Source organism: Equus caballus, chromosome 2, assembly GCF_041296265.1.
Source record: "Equus caballus isolate H_3958 breed thoroughbred chromosome 2, TB-T2T, whole genome shotgun sequence".
NCBI classification, from domain to species: Eukaryota; Metazoa; Chordata; class Mammalia; order Perissodactyla; family Equidae; genus Equus; species Equus caballus.
In genome coordinates, this window is record NC_091685.1 from 115,237,415 (window position 1) to 115,253,119 (window position 15,705).

At 35.1% G+C, this 15,705-nt stretch overlaps 1 long non-coding RNA gene across 1 annotated transcript in view; it reads left to right on the forward strand.

Annotated features, from left to right (window-relative positions):
* The first annotated feature begins 3,159 nt into the window (after positions 1 to 3,159).
* The window catches only part of LOC111772580 (uncharacterized), a 30,072-nt gene continuing 17,526 nt past the window's right edge, over positions 3,160 to 15,705 (forward strand). Inside the window, exons 1-2 of the long non-coding RNA XR_002806568.2 lie at positions 3,160 to 3,295; positions 6,034 to 6,152. This is a non-coding gene — a long non-coding RNA (uncharacterized lncRNA). The remainder of the gene's footprint in view (positions 3,296 to 6,033; positions 6,153 to 15,705) is intronic.

Consider the following 15,705-nt stretch of genomic DNA (forward strand, 5'->3'; position numbering starts at 1 on the left):
ATGCAATGCTGCTTTACCTCCTTTTTGCATGTCATAGAAAGTTGAGGAACTGACTTCAGTTTCCTTTCCTTAACATCTATGCTGATGGTCATAATCTTTACTCATGTTTTTCCTCTTTGATTGGTCAGAAATTAATCTATATTATAAAATTTCAAAATCTGTTTTTTAGGACAGATTTTGCTAATTTACATTTTTATGAGAACTATGATTTAAATTTGTTCTTGACCCATTCTATGAAAGATATGTAACTTATATTGTAATCTAATAAAATAAATGTTCATCAGCTGTTTGACTCAGTAGTATATTTACCTGTTGAGGAATTCAGCATCTGAATATAAACCTCTTGGCCCCTAAAGTGCATCAAAACCCAGGGCTGGGCTTGAACCCAGCCCGGGGATCCCCTCTGCTCTTTCTCACACATCACATGTAACATGCGTCAGGGAGGCCTCTGTGGGCAAAGGTAGGTTTGTTTTCTCTCTTGGACGCCCTGGGTTGCTCTAGTGTTGTCTCTGAGCTCTTCTATTTTATTGATATTCAAGGGGAAAGAGCAGTGGATCGGAAGTCGAGTGACCTGGTTTCTTCCCTTATCTGCCACCTCTACTACCAGGACTTTCTCTCTGCCTAAATGTCTGTACTTTTGAAATGGGAGTGTTAGGCTCTAAAGGCATTTTCCAGATTGAAACTGCAATGTCTATGGCTTATAAGACAGGAGTCTTACCTGTGACTCTCCTTGCCATCTTGGAAAATAAGAAGAGTCTTGCAAGCTGCTATGGAGTTCTGACAGGCTAGACCTGAAGATTAATCTTTTGGATGATCCTAATGATTACAGTGCCTGTAGCCTAACTAAGTAGTCAGCTTGTAAGGTGACAAATTCTATGATAAACTTCAATTGTGATGAATATCTATGATTCAAAGAATATCGTTCCAGTTTCCTTGAAAGATTGGAACCTTCTCTAATTGCTTTATTAATTTAATTTAGTCCTATTACTTCATCTAATGATTGACTCAAACTTGCTTTAAAATAGTGCTAATTGAAAGTTTATAAAAATGTATTCTTCATTTAAGTTCTCTGAGAAAGCAAAACTCACTCCTACATCTAATTTCCTTAAATTACATTTGACATCCTAATAATGAATGATCTTATCTTAAATGTCAATTTTTGAAATATCACTTCAGTAATATTACGGAGGATGAAAAATAAGACAGCCTGAATGTAGTCAGAGTGATCATACAGCAGATAATTTCTATTATACAGGAGAGAAGAATTAGAGCTTTGAAAGAAGGCAGTGATGACTGGCTTGACAAGAAAGGGGATATGTGGAAAAGTCACAGTAGAATGACCAAATTGGATCTAATGTGAGAGAAGCATGACATCTGCAAAGACTTTCTGATACTGGCCTTGGAAGATTGCATGGATTCTGGTGTCTCAAACAGAGATATAAGATAAGAAGTATATATTTTGACTTAAAAGTATACACTTAGAAGATTTGATATATGCTGGTGCCTAAATGAATGTTTCATAAAAGGGAAGTTAGTGGTTATTAGTACTTTTATCTTATTACTAGGAAATGAAATGCAGATACAGAAACACACATGAAACAAATATATAGCCCAATGAGATATTTTAAGGTGGATACCCTTGTAACTGCCACTCAAATCAATAAATAGAACTTTTCCAGTGCCCCACGGTCCTCTCCATGATCCTTATGCCAGTTCTAATCTCCTTCCTGCCCTGAAATGGGATCACTATCCTATCTAGTGACCACATTCTTGCACTTCTTTCTAATGTTATATTCAAGTGAGAATCCCTCAATAACAGAATTTAGAAACTAAAACTTTGCTGTCTTTTAGGTCTTTCATAGTCTGTTGAAGAACGCTGGGTGTTTGATCTGTAGATTGAGTCATGATCTGGCTTTTGGAGTCTGTAAGACCAGTGTCTGCTTGTCTCTTTTCTGTAATGTTATCAGTGGTGACCTGTAATGCATAGATCCACTAACTCATTCCGGGTTGCAGAAGAAGTCATACTCCAATTCTATCATTTCTATTTAATTTATTAATTTAATACTTCTCTAAAGAGACACTGTTTGGTTACCCAACAGAAAATTCAAACTGGAAAGGTATGATGAATGTTTTAGTCTGCCCTTTTATGTACCCATTTTCAAGATAATTAATTGGTTCCCTATCACCCTTCAGTTTTAACCAAATAGTTTCTAAATCTATTGTGAATAAGTGACTCTTCCATCTTCGGCCAGTAAGAGCTGCTTCAAGTTGCTCTTAGATCACTTTTTGACAGGACCGCCCTGGTCTTCGAAGGCTTCCTTGCTGTCTGATATGGAGACATTTTACTCTCATTTTGTATACTTCTTGCTCGAGGCCTGGAATCAGCCATTTCTCCAGGAAGTCCGAGTTTCTTTGAGTGATAAATGATAATTTAAGACTGCAATCTAGGAATTAGGAATGCTCATAGTAAGCAGATTGCACTTGTAACAAGTAGTCAGCAAAATACAGTAGAAATGAGTATCCCAATAGCATGAGTTCATATAGGTATTTCTAATTCAAATGCAGGTCTATAGGTTTTTTAAATTTAACTCTTCTGTATTACACCTATATTTCCTTTCTTCCACTGTAAAAATCTTTATTCTCAATATCACAAGCAGTGATAGAGATAGAATAACTCATAATTACTCATTTGCTTAATACATTAGAATACAATAATCTGAGAATAACAATACTAATAAATAGTACTACCTCTAATATAATTAATGAGCATAGTTAAAAGTATTTTTTCATAAAAACCCTCCTTATTTATTCCACGATTTAACAATATGCGAGCACATAGTTGTTCAATACTATCTTCATTTTAACCTTTAGTCTTACTTAGACCTTCAAATATCTATAGATTTAATGCTGGCCACCAGTTCTTACAGTGACATTTTATAGCCATTTTAGTAGTCTGAAGTTCGTTCTCTAGTAAATTCCTCAGGAAGAGCTTATGGGAACAATATATCCTGAGTTGTTACATGTGATAATAGTTTGGACTTTTTTATGTGTGTGTGAGGAAGATTCACCCTGAGCTAACATCAGCTGCCAATCTTCCTCTTATCTTTTTTTTTTTTTTTTGCTTGAGGGAGATTAGCCCTGAGCTAACATCTGTGCCAATCTTCCTCTATTTTTTGTATGTGGAGTGACTCTACAGCATGGCTGACAAGTGGAGTAGGTCTGTGCCTGGGATCCGAACCTGAGAAGCTGGGCTGCCAAAGCAGAGTGCACGGAACTTTAACCACTCCGCCACAGGGTCAGCCTCGTAGTTTGGACTTTCATAGTTGAAATCAGTTTTACTGGGTATAAACCCCTCATTTCTTTTTCCTTGCGTATCTTAAATACGTTACTCTATTTTCTTTTGGGTTAAAATATTGCTGTCAAAAAGACTGTTGATGAACTAACTTTTTCCCTGTAAAGGCCAATTTCTTTTTTGTGACTAATGTTAAAAAGCATTTTCTTTTTCTTTTTTCTTCAAAGCCCAGTATTTCTTGTCACTGATAATTTTGAGGCTGTACTCTAATGTATGTGGTATGATTTTTGAATATGCAATTTTAACATCTCTTTATATAAGGAAGTTTTCCTGAATTGAAATTTTTAGTATTTCTTTTTCTTTTTCTCTTACTCTTCCTCCTTCCTTTGGGCTACTATTAATGTTTGCTGGACCTTCTTTCTTGGGCTTCCTTTGCCTATCTTCAATATTTGTCACCTTCTATTTTTTTAACCTCTTCTTTCATTTACTTCTAGTTTTTAAAATTTTTCATTTTTTTACCTTCTATTTTTCCTAAGATGTTACCTGTTGTGTTTATTTTTGCTTGTGTTTCTCTAATTCATTCTTTGTTTATGAAAGGATGGATTCTTTCACTTCTATTTTTTTCCTGAGTTCTCTCAAATACGCTTAAGTTTTTCTGTCATATTTTTTTTAATGTTGTTTTTTCATGTTGCAAGTAATTTTTAATAAACTTTAGCTTGTTTTGAGCTATGATGGTGTAGTTTATCTATACTGTATTTTTTTGACATGCTTTCGTGTAAGGACTTTATATGGAATTTTACCTCAATACATTTTGTTTCCTTTTTTGATGTGAAATTATTTTTTTCTGAACTTTTAGTAGAGGTCTGGTTCTGGAAGTTTCCCTAATCTTCTCTCAATTTCTTTTTCCCCTATTTTCATCTAACAACAAAACTATAGAAGCTTGTTTTCTAAGATATCCTGGTTTTGTTTCCCTCTTTACTTTTCTCTGACACTTCTCTTTCCTTCCTCTCTGTTGTAATTGTCCTGCTCAATTTTGACTCCACTCCAGGCAACTTCGCAGCCTGGGAGGCCTCACTGGTCACTTTTAAGATTTCCCAGGGGCTATACTCCTCCAGCCTTTTCAGATTATCTTCCTGTGGACCCCTCAATTCATCTCATATTGGATTTGGCAAAAACATGATCAGTTTCAGCTGCTGCTTTCAAACTGCATGACAGTTGTTTCAGCATGTTGCACATTTTTAGGTTCTTCTTTTCTTCCTTCTGTCAGTCACCTCGTTGCTTTCCTCTGATCCTCATGCATAGATGCTGATATAGTGTGGATTTTGTGGTTATTGGTGGCTGGTCCTTGACCAATTATAATTTGATGTTTATAGAGTACCTTGCCACCTTGATTTGCTGTAAATGTTGCTTATGAGTTTTTGGATATACTATCTAGCTGTTTGGTGTGTTTTACTATCTAGTTGCTCTCTTTTTTATTTTTTTTTAAGATTGGCACCTGGGCTAACAACTGCTGCCAATCTTCCTTCCCACCCCCCCCCCTTTCTTTTAAGGATTGGCACCTGGGCTAACAACTGCTGCCAATCCTCTTCCCTTCTTTTCTTTCTGCTTTGTTTTCCAAACCCCGCTGGTACATAGTTGTGTATCTTAGTTGCAGGTCCTTCTAGTTGTGGGATGTGGGACACTGCCTCAACGTGGCCTGACGAACGGTGCCATGTCCGCTCCCAGGATCCGAACCCTGGGCTGCCACAGCGGAGCGTATGAACTTAACCACTTGGCCACGGAGCTGGCCCCTAGTTGCTCTATATTTATGTGAATAAAAAATTATACTGCCATAGCCACCCTTTCACAATCTCCCTTTCCCCTTCCCTTATTTTTGATGACACAGCATAGTGGTTAAGAGCGCTGACTCTGGAACCAGACTACCTGGGTGCAAATCCCAACTCCACTACTTATGGGCAATGTTACCTTGGCACACTGTACCAAGTACGTGAACTCTAAAAGTGTGATAATAGTACAATTTATCTCGAAGGATCCTTATGGGATTAAATAAATCAATTTTTTTATTGCCCTTATAATTATACCTGGTACATGATGATTGCAATGTATGTGTTTGTTAAATAAATTTTAGTTTTAATATATATTAATCATTTAAAAATTCAATTACTGTATCACTCAAAAACACAGAAAAATAGCATCACTGCCATTCCTTTATTACCTTACTAAAAATTATAGTTCATATTCTAATTGATTCCCCTTTCATTGGCCTGTTAAAGAATAGGATAGTTATTTTAGGATATATTGGGATGATTCTTTGATACTGACCATTTGTTAAGAAAATAATAATAATAAGAAGAAGAACAGCAATATCAGAGGGCTATTATGAGTTAATAAATAATATGATTATTATTAATAATGGTTATAATAATAAGCAAAGGTTAAATAATTATGAAGAACTAGGAAGAGACATAATTATTCTATAAGAGCTCATAGAAAACTATCAAAGTGACGTTTGGAAAAAAAAGATATAAAATATCTTTAAAAAGAGACAAGCTTTATAATCACATGAATTTCAAGGAAAGAAAACAAGCCAATTCCTTTAACAAGAACCATAAACGCCTTGTTAGAGAAAAGCATGGTGAATCAATCAGAGTTAGTGTACTGGCTAATATGTTGTCTTTTGATTGGTTTCTCCATTACGGGCCTATCAAGGTTAATTTCGTGTGTGTTTCGACTTACCGCAGGTTATTGGTTTGTCTCCTCATCCACAGCAGAGTTCAAAATGAGCACAGCTTCCCCACAGAGCAAGTGCTATGAGCAATGTACCAGATCATCTGCTTCAAGGTCTTCTTTCTACTACCAGGTGTGTTGCTCAACATGAGGCCAAGAGTGCAGACTATTTGCACTGAGAAAAGACAGCAGAGAAGCCTGAAATATGAGCGTGTGGTATGACTATCAGTCAGCTCTCACTGTGGTTGCATCCAGTTCTCTTCTGCATGATTTACCTTCTTCAAACTCAGAAGAAAAGGGTCATTTTCTTTTTCTCTACTTTAAATCCCGTCACCTCATTACATTTTCTAAATGCCAAATTTACAATAGGGCCAAGATAAGCCTGCTAAACTTATGTGGCTTAGAATTCCAGAACATGTGCCACAGTACAGACCTTTAAAGAATAATTAGTGTATGCGAAACAGAGTGATGAAAATTGGCAAATAATTCCAATTCACAACCTCGCTTATTTTAAATACTTGTTTTGAATTTGCCATGAAGTTCAGAGGAATGGGACATTCTAGCACCAGGCCATGTCCACAAAATCTAACGTTACATTTTCACAATCAACCTACTGCCAAAGTGTTGTACAATTGTGTGCTTTTGACAGATAATGTTGATGAATTTGTGGCCTGAGCTTTGCCAACGTGAGACTTACACATTTGAGCAAACATTGAAAAATTGAATTGATTATTTGCCAGATGTCAAAATATTTTGTCACATCAATATTTTGAACATTTTTTAGATGTGTTGAACACTTTATATTTCATCATCATTGGTTGATTTTGGTCACATTTTGCATGTGACCTAATCAAATAAGGTGCAATGGACTCATAAGCATTCCTTATTGTCACTGTCATTTCTTATTGTCTTATTATATACTGTAAAGCCAGCCTAATTAAATTTTATGTCCCTCATTAACAGCGTTTGTGACCACTTCTCAGTTTCTGGTTAGAAAATTAAGTAAGAACATTTGATGCTAATATTGCCAATTGATTTTTTGAAATGTTCTCATTCTAGAAAACATAGCATACATATTATTTTTCTTGTTATTTAATGCCCATTGTTTGAATTAAAACTACCCTTTGCTCTTCCTATTGAGCACCAGGAAGTGAATAATACTTTTATTGTTTTCTATTGAAGGTAATTATTAAATCGGCTTCCTAGCTTTCTCTTCTTATAATGAATTCTCAAAAGATTGATTGTCATATAGACTTGAAAACACGCCTTAGCATGAAATATAGAATATGTCATAAAATTATTCACTAACAGAATATCTGTGTGGGTATATATATCTGTTTATACACACAAATGCTGTATAACATACATACTCACACACAATTTTAAAGGGGAAATAATTAAATCTTTCATTGCAAATTGTAATTTATATGATTATAAATAATAATAAACCAAAAAGGTACTTTGGACTTAAGATATTAGGTAATCAACCAAATTTCTTTTGTGCAGCAAAATAATTGTAGGAATATTTTAGTATAAAGCTGAGGCGTGATTAATGGAGAGTCGGGGGATAGGGAGTTGGTTCAATATAATTTATTAGAGAGTTTTGAAATGGTCAGACAAAAATTCCATACTACTTGTAGGTAACATTTTGAAGGAAGTAAAGATTTTTGTAATTTTCCAACACCAGCGTTCACTTACCACTGTCCCTACCCCTTTTGGTATATGTTTTAAAAGGTATTATTTTTCGTTGATAATTTATTTTCTCTGGGCAACTGCCCCAGACCTCATTTATCTGGACCTACCCTTCCTGTTGCAGGACAGAGGTAGAATCTTCTTAGGCAATAATCCAATAAATGAGAATTCAATACCAATTCACCCCTTCCAGCTTACTTACCTGGACACTAAGATGACCACTTAATCATCATTCAAAGCTTATTATCATATTTGGTTTTCTCCTCATTGAAATGACATATACTATAGTAACCGGGGACAGCATTAAGTCAACATGTAAGTTTTTAAATATGTCCACAAATTTTTTGACACTCCTCCCTTCAAAAGATTCTCTGCACTTGGAGTGTGGACTTGGTGACTGACACCCAATGACTAGAACGCTAAATGTGAAGGTGTGTCTGACTTTCGGACGATGCCATGACCGACACTACAGCTTCCTCCTCACTCTCTCTTGGATGGCTCGCTCTGAGGAAAACCAGCTGCCATGTTGTGAGGACGCTCAAGCGACCTCACAGAGATCCAGCTGGCAAGGAACTAAGACTCCTGCCAACTACTAATACAGCCTGACAGTCAGTTATCTTTAAAGACATTACAACAAGAAAAACTTTGTTTTATATTTACCAACATGTTTATCATTTCTAGTCCTCTCATTTTTATGTGTAGCTCTAAATTTTCATCTGGTTTTGTTTTCCTCCTGCTCAAGAAACTTCCTTTAACATTTCTTGTATTTCAGTTCTCACAGAGATGAAACCTAGGAATTTTTGTTTATCTGAAAAATTCTTTTTTTTGCCTTCATTGTTGAAAGATATTTTCACTTGGTAAGAAGTTCTAGGCTGACAGGTCTTTTTCTTTTGTTGCTTTAAAGATGTCTCCCCATTGTCTTCAGGCTCGTATGGTTTCTGGCTGTAGGGCTGCTGCATTTATCTTTATTCTTTTGTGCTTAATGTGTCCATTTTTCTTTGTTTTTGGCAATTTCATTATGACATGCATTGGCATTTTTTATTGTTATTCTGGTTGGTGTTTGTTGAGCTTATTGAATTTGTGGGTTTATATTTTTCATCAAATTTGGAAAATTTTCAGCTATTGCCTTAAAGTCTTTTTTTTGTTCCTCCCTGTCCTCCCTCTGAGACTCTGGTAAAATTAATCTAGTAGTTATTAGACCAGCAACTTAGTTTCCCACATGCTGTGTTCATTTAAAAAATATATTTGTTTTTATTTCTGTGCTTCAATTTGGATATTTTTGATTATCATATTTTCAAATTCAAAGATATTTTCTTCTGCATTGTCTAATCTGCTGCTACTCCCATCCCATGCATTTTTCACTTATTAGATTGTATTTCTATCTCTAGAAGTACTGTTTGAGGCCTTTAAAAAAAATCTCTCATTTATCATTTCATCATGCTTATGTTTGCATCTACTTTCTTGATCATAAGGAGCATATTTATATTAGATATTCAACATCCCTGTCTTCAAAATGAGTTATCTATGTATTTCTGGCAGTTTCTATTGATTAGGTTGATTGGGTTTTCTCCTGGTTGTGGATCATATTTTCTTGTTTCTTTGTATGCCTGGTAATTTTTCATTGTTGTTGGACATTGTGAACTTTATGTTATTGCTTGCTGGATTTTGTCGGTATTGGCAAAAGAATATATATATATATATGTATATATGAAATATATATATTTCTAAATAGTCTATTCTATTCTAAATATTTAGAAATATATATATATTTATACATCAGAAAAGAAAGTCCCAAATTACTTATGCCAATACTACATATATAGTCAATTGATTTGCAACAATGGCAGCAAGGCTATTCAGTGAGAAAGAATAGCATTTGACAAATTGTGCTGGAACAATGGGATATCCTTATGGAAATAAAGAACAGCAACCTTACTTCACACCACCATAAAATAATTAATTCAAGGGGCTGGCCCAGTGGCACAGTGGATAAGTTTGCACGCTCTGCTTCAGCAGCATGGGGTTTGCTGGTTTGGATCCCGGCTCAGACCTACATACCGCTTGTCAAGCCATGCTGTGGCAGGCGTGCCACATAGAAAGTAGAGGAACATGGGCATGGATGTTAGCTCAGGGCCAGTCTTCCTCAGCAAAAAAGAAGAGGATTGGCAGCAGATGTTAGCTCAGGGCTAATCTTTCTCAAAAGAAAAAAAAAAGAAAAAATTAACACAAAATGGATCACATGTCTAAATGTAAAAAATAAAAGATAAGACTGCAAAACTTCTAGAAGAAAACAGGAGAGAATACCTATGTGACATTGCGATGTGCAAAAATTTCTTAGCTAGACCACAAAGACAATTTGTGAAAGATAAAAAATTAATAAAACATTTTTCTCTTGGAACGATACCATCAAAAAATAAAAAGGCAAGTCAGACTGGAAACAAATATTCACACATATTAGGCAAAGAACTCTAATCCATAATATGTAGAGAACATTTATAATTCAATAAGAATATAATAAACTTAATTGAAAAATAAGCAAAAGATTTGAGAAAACACTTCATAAAAGATTTATGAGTGGCCAAGGTGCTCAAGTCATTAATTATCATGGAAACTCAAAATAAACCACAATTAGATACATACTCATTAGAATGGTGAAAATTAAAAAGATTGATAATACCCAGAGGTGGCAAGGATGTAGAAATCTGAAGTTCTCATACATTGTTGATGGGGTTGTACACAGCACAAGTAGTTTGAGAGCCGTTTGACAGTTTATAACAAAATTAAACATATACTTCTCATATGACTCATCCATTCTACTCCAAGGCATTTGCTCAAAAGAAATAAATTATGTGTCTACACAAAGATTTGTATCCAAATGTTCGCAGCAGCTTTATTTACAATCGCCCAAACTGGCAACATCCAAATGCTCATCAGCTGGTGAATATATAAAGACGTTGTGCTAAATCCATACCATGAAATACTATTCAGCAATAAAATGGAATCAACTACTGCTATATACAACAACACGTGTGGACCTTAAAATCGTGCCGAGTGAAAGATACCAGGTAAGAAGAGTTTATAGTGCACAAACTTTACATAAAATTCTAGAAAATTCAGATTGATCTAGAGTTACAAAGTAGATCAGTAGTTGTCTGGAGATGGGTGGCATGAGAGATACACAGCAAAGGGAACAAAAAAACTTTGAGGGGAAATTTCTGTATCTTGAATTTGATGGTGATTTTAAAATAATGTATAGCTGTCACATTTGTCAACGTTTAATATTTAAATGTGTGCAGTTTATTGTATGTAAATTAGACCTCAGTACATTTGTTAAAAAAGAGATAACGTGTAAGAAGTCAACAAAGTTATAAGCAGTAGAAAATTGAGAAGAATAATGGTGAGAAAAAAAGAAAAAACATCACAAAAGGAGAAGAGGAAAACTACATTGTTCTGATTAGTCATAAAAACAAACCCCACCAAAACAACATTTTAGAAATGGAAAACATTCTGCTTAATACATAATATAGATTTGTAGATTTATACAAGGATCTTCCACTGTCAATAATTTATAGGCATCTTTTTCTTCTTCATTAGCTTAGATATTAATTTCCTTTTTGTGACAAAACAATAAAACAATTTGAAAAATTTCTAACTTACCATTCAAGGCATCAACATGATAATGTGTTATTGGAGCCAGTTCATAATAGATGGTTATGCTCCCTGGGCCGGGGGTAATCACTCTCTAGTTCATATTGAAAGCAGTGAATTTGTAGCATAGACAAGACCATGAATCCAGCAGAGAACACAGAGTATCCAGTTCATAAATTTATGCACACATGAGACAGTATTATTGTTGTAAAATATGTATAGTGGATCCACCTTTTCTCAGATCATGACATATTTACAAATTGTAATTTCCTCCGGAGATGTACTATGACTAAATTACAGTCTGCTTTTGCTCCAGTGCCTGAAGGAAAAAAGGCATCTAATTCATCTTGGTCCAGATTGTATTCGTGAAATATATAAACTTAGTTCTTTTCCTGTGAATTTTATTCCCTATGAACACCAGAGAAAATGTAGGGATTTGATTTTCACCAGTGTATAATGCAAACTTGGAAATGATATTAAATACAAAACTGAATATTTTAGGAAAATCTTTGCAATGAGGTCACATTATTCATACAGTGGTAAATAAGATTTTTTTTAAAAAAAATCCTGTAAATAGGTAGGTATTGAAATTGCTACAACAGGAAATCATGTATAATTACAGCTATGACTGTTTTTCTTATCTACTGAGGCCTATGGTAGCTTGCAAATTTAGCCACTCAATTAATTGCATGTTAGGCACAGATTAGATATATATGGAATGGAGAAACAACATCTTTGGTTTGGGAGAGAATTTCCATATGATTCTCCACAAATCAGGGATTCACGGGATTTTACAAAGGAACTCAGGAGGTTGCTTATTCAAATTTTCCACCGTTCTCCCACTCCCTGCATTTCTAGAATATCTTCTACAATATGACAAACATATTAATTCATCATCTGAATTAACACTTCTCATATCAGACAGCTAATGCAGCTAACATTTATTGAGTGCCTTCTGTGTGCCAGACAATAATAGATTTTTATATTCACTAACACTGATAGAGCTCTTACAGCAAAGTACTTTACAGCATAGTAACTCATTTACTCCTCCAAACACCCTGAAAGATAGGTGGTGGTGTTAACATCTTTTCACAGATGATGAAATAACTCGTCACTGTTAGGGCAGGGATGTAAATTGAGGTCATCTGTGTCTAGCGTCTGCTTTTCTCCACTATACTGTCTCATATTTTGCTATGTGCTTTTACATATATTATATCATTTAGTTCACACAATAATAAATATCACCCTCACTAGAGACTACTGTCATCTAATGCACAGAACAAAGACTTAGAATACGAATATCAATATCTGAGACCTGAGTCTCCCACTTGCTGTGTGATCTTGCACAAATTACTTAATCCCTATTAGCTTGGTTCCTTACCTATAATATGGGAACAATTACTGCTTTGTCTCTCTTCTAGGGAAGTCTTAGAGGTTAAAGAAAACATTAGGTGTTAAAATACATTGGAACCTCAAGAGCTGTAGTAACTTAATATAGCTATTATTTTTTCTTACAACGTAGCTCATGCGGATAACTGTTAATTGTTCAAATGGTTTTTTGAACAAAGACATACCCCCCAGGGGCCACGTTGAAACTCCATTACTTCTTTTTAAGTATTAAGAGCTCTGGAACCTTCAAAGCTTGCACTAAAGGCTTCATCCTCTTCTTTATACTCTCTGGTTTGAGAAAGATGTCCGGTACTAAGTATAATAATACTCCAGAGAGGGCATGACTAATACAGAGTATTATCACTTTGTTTGATTATCATTTTGTATTGTATCTTATCCATAACGTATCAGTTGTTCTGGGTAACATATTTCTGTTAATGAATAAAGCACATGTTCTTAAAATTTTGGTCTCATCTCAGGGAAGTCGATTTTGAACTTGTTGCCAACCAAAAAAGTAACTTTTTTTCATATGAACTGCTAATGTTAAGTTGGGAGTAGTTTTATCCCACCCCAAAGATGATAGTTTGGGTGGTAGGACAGTGTAGTTTTGGGAAGGATCTGTGTAGATTCTTAATTTTATTCTGAAAGTTTTTTCTGTTTTTGGCCACAGGCCCAAGTTTGGTCTCAGCAATGTGAATTGTAGAAATCTAAATAACAACAAATATTCTTTGCGTAACCAATAAGTAGAATGACTGCTTCTTATCCAGTCTTTCTCCTCTCCAATAGAGGCAATGATATTTATATACAGTGTCTTCTACTGTCTTCCAATCAGTGGACCTTGAAGAGCAGTAAAACATCCTAATTTTATAGCCTGTCCTTTGTGTATTCTTCCATGTATAACGCCTGAACTAGAGTCAAGGGAGTAAGAGAGGAGGTGCCTTCCATTTCTTACAAGGACAGCAGTGAAATTCATGCTACCTTTTCAGTAGCTTGCCTACAAAGACTGTGCTTAGTCATAAACCGTCTCACTTTCTTTTCCATCCATCTGAAATAATAAACTGTTTTCTTTTATATTTTATTGTTTACTGTCTTAGTGGGAAAATGTTCATTATACATTTGAATTGGGAAAAGCATCTCCAGATCTTACACTTGATTTTTTGGTAAAGTTTATAAGAATCACCACCTTACTAAACCAACTTGAATTTTCCGTGAGGTTTTAATAATTAACAAGAACACTTGACTTCTTCTTTTATGCCATTAGAAACGTGGCTCACATGACAAGAAGGGGGTATCTAAAGTGAAGGCTACGTGTGTGATTTGGCTGCAAATGATGAGGAAAAGTCCCACCTGAACTGTTAGGACTTACTCTCTCAAGAAAGATAATGATTCACAAAAAATGATACACTATTATGGAAACACAATGAAACTGGTGCACACAGTTAAGAACATTTTCAAAGTCATATATATCAGCTCAAAATAGCTATTAGCTGTGCTATCAATTGGATGATAATTTTCACTATTAGCTGAAATGATCAGAAGGAAATAGAACTATTTGTGAAAAAAATATATAGTCAATCAAGGTAAGGTGGAAATTAATTTTAAATATGGCAATGTGTTTAATAGTTTAATTAAAAGGGCTAAGCCTTTGTTTAAAAACTATGACGTGCTGGTAAAAATTAAAATAAAATTTACTTTTCTGTTTTTGGTAGGCAGAATAATGGCTCTATGCCCCGGTCCCTGGAATTTGGGAAAATGTTACCTTATATGGCTAAAAGCACTTTGCAGATGTTTTTAAGTTAAGCATTTTGAGATGGAGAGATTATTCTGGATTATCTGAATGGGCTCAATGTGATCACAAAGGTCCTTCTAAGAAAAAGAGGGAGACAAGAAAGCGAAAGAAAATGTGGAAGCAGAGGTCGGAGGGATGACATTGCTGATGAAGATGAAAGAGGGCTAGGAGCCAAGGAAGCTGGAAAAGTAGGGAACAGTCTCCTCTAGAGCTTCCAGCAGGAACCAGCCCTGCTAACGCCTTGATGGCAGCCTTGGAAGACGAATTTTAACCTTCTGACCTCCAGAACTGTAAGAAAATATATCTGTGTTATGTTAAGCCAGTAAATTTGTAATCATTGTTGTAGCAACAATAGGAAACTAATATAATGCAATAGGTGAGGTTTATTTTAACTCTAGAATATAAATTTGTTGAATACTAAAACAATCTCAGTATTAATTCTTCTATAAGTCATGAATATAATAACTTTAAATATTTATTCAAAGCAAATGCTTTTTTTTTATTGAGTTATTGATAGGTTACAATCTTGTGAAATTTCAATTGTACATTAATGTTTGTCAGTCATGCTGTAGGTGCACCACTTCACCCTTTGTGCCCACCCCCCACCCCACCTTTCCCCTGGTATCCACTAAACTGTTCTTGGTCCATAGTTTTAAATTCCTCATATGAGTGGAGTCATACAGAGATTGTCCTTCTCTAACTGGCTTATTTCACTTAACATAATTCTCTCAAGGTCCATCCATGTTATTGCAAATGGAATGATTTTGTTCTGTTTTGCAGCTGAGTAGTATTCCATTGTATATATGTACCACATCTTCTTTATCCATTCGTCTGTTGATGGGCACTTAGGTTGCTTCCACGTCTTGGCTATGGTAAACAGTGCTGCAATAAACATTGGGGTGCACAGGACTTTTGGGATTGCTGACTTCAGGCTCTTTGGATAAATACCCAGTAGTGGGATGGCTGGATCGTACGGTAGTTCTATTTTTAGTTTTTTGAGGAATCTCCATACTGTTTTCCATAGTGGCTGCACCAGTTTGCATTCCCACCAGCAGTGTATGAGGGTTCCTTTTTCTCCACAACCTCTCCAACATTTGTTGCTATTAGTTTTAGATATTTTTGTCATTCTAACGGGTGTAAGGTGATATCTTAGTGTAGTTTTGATTTG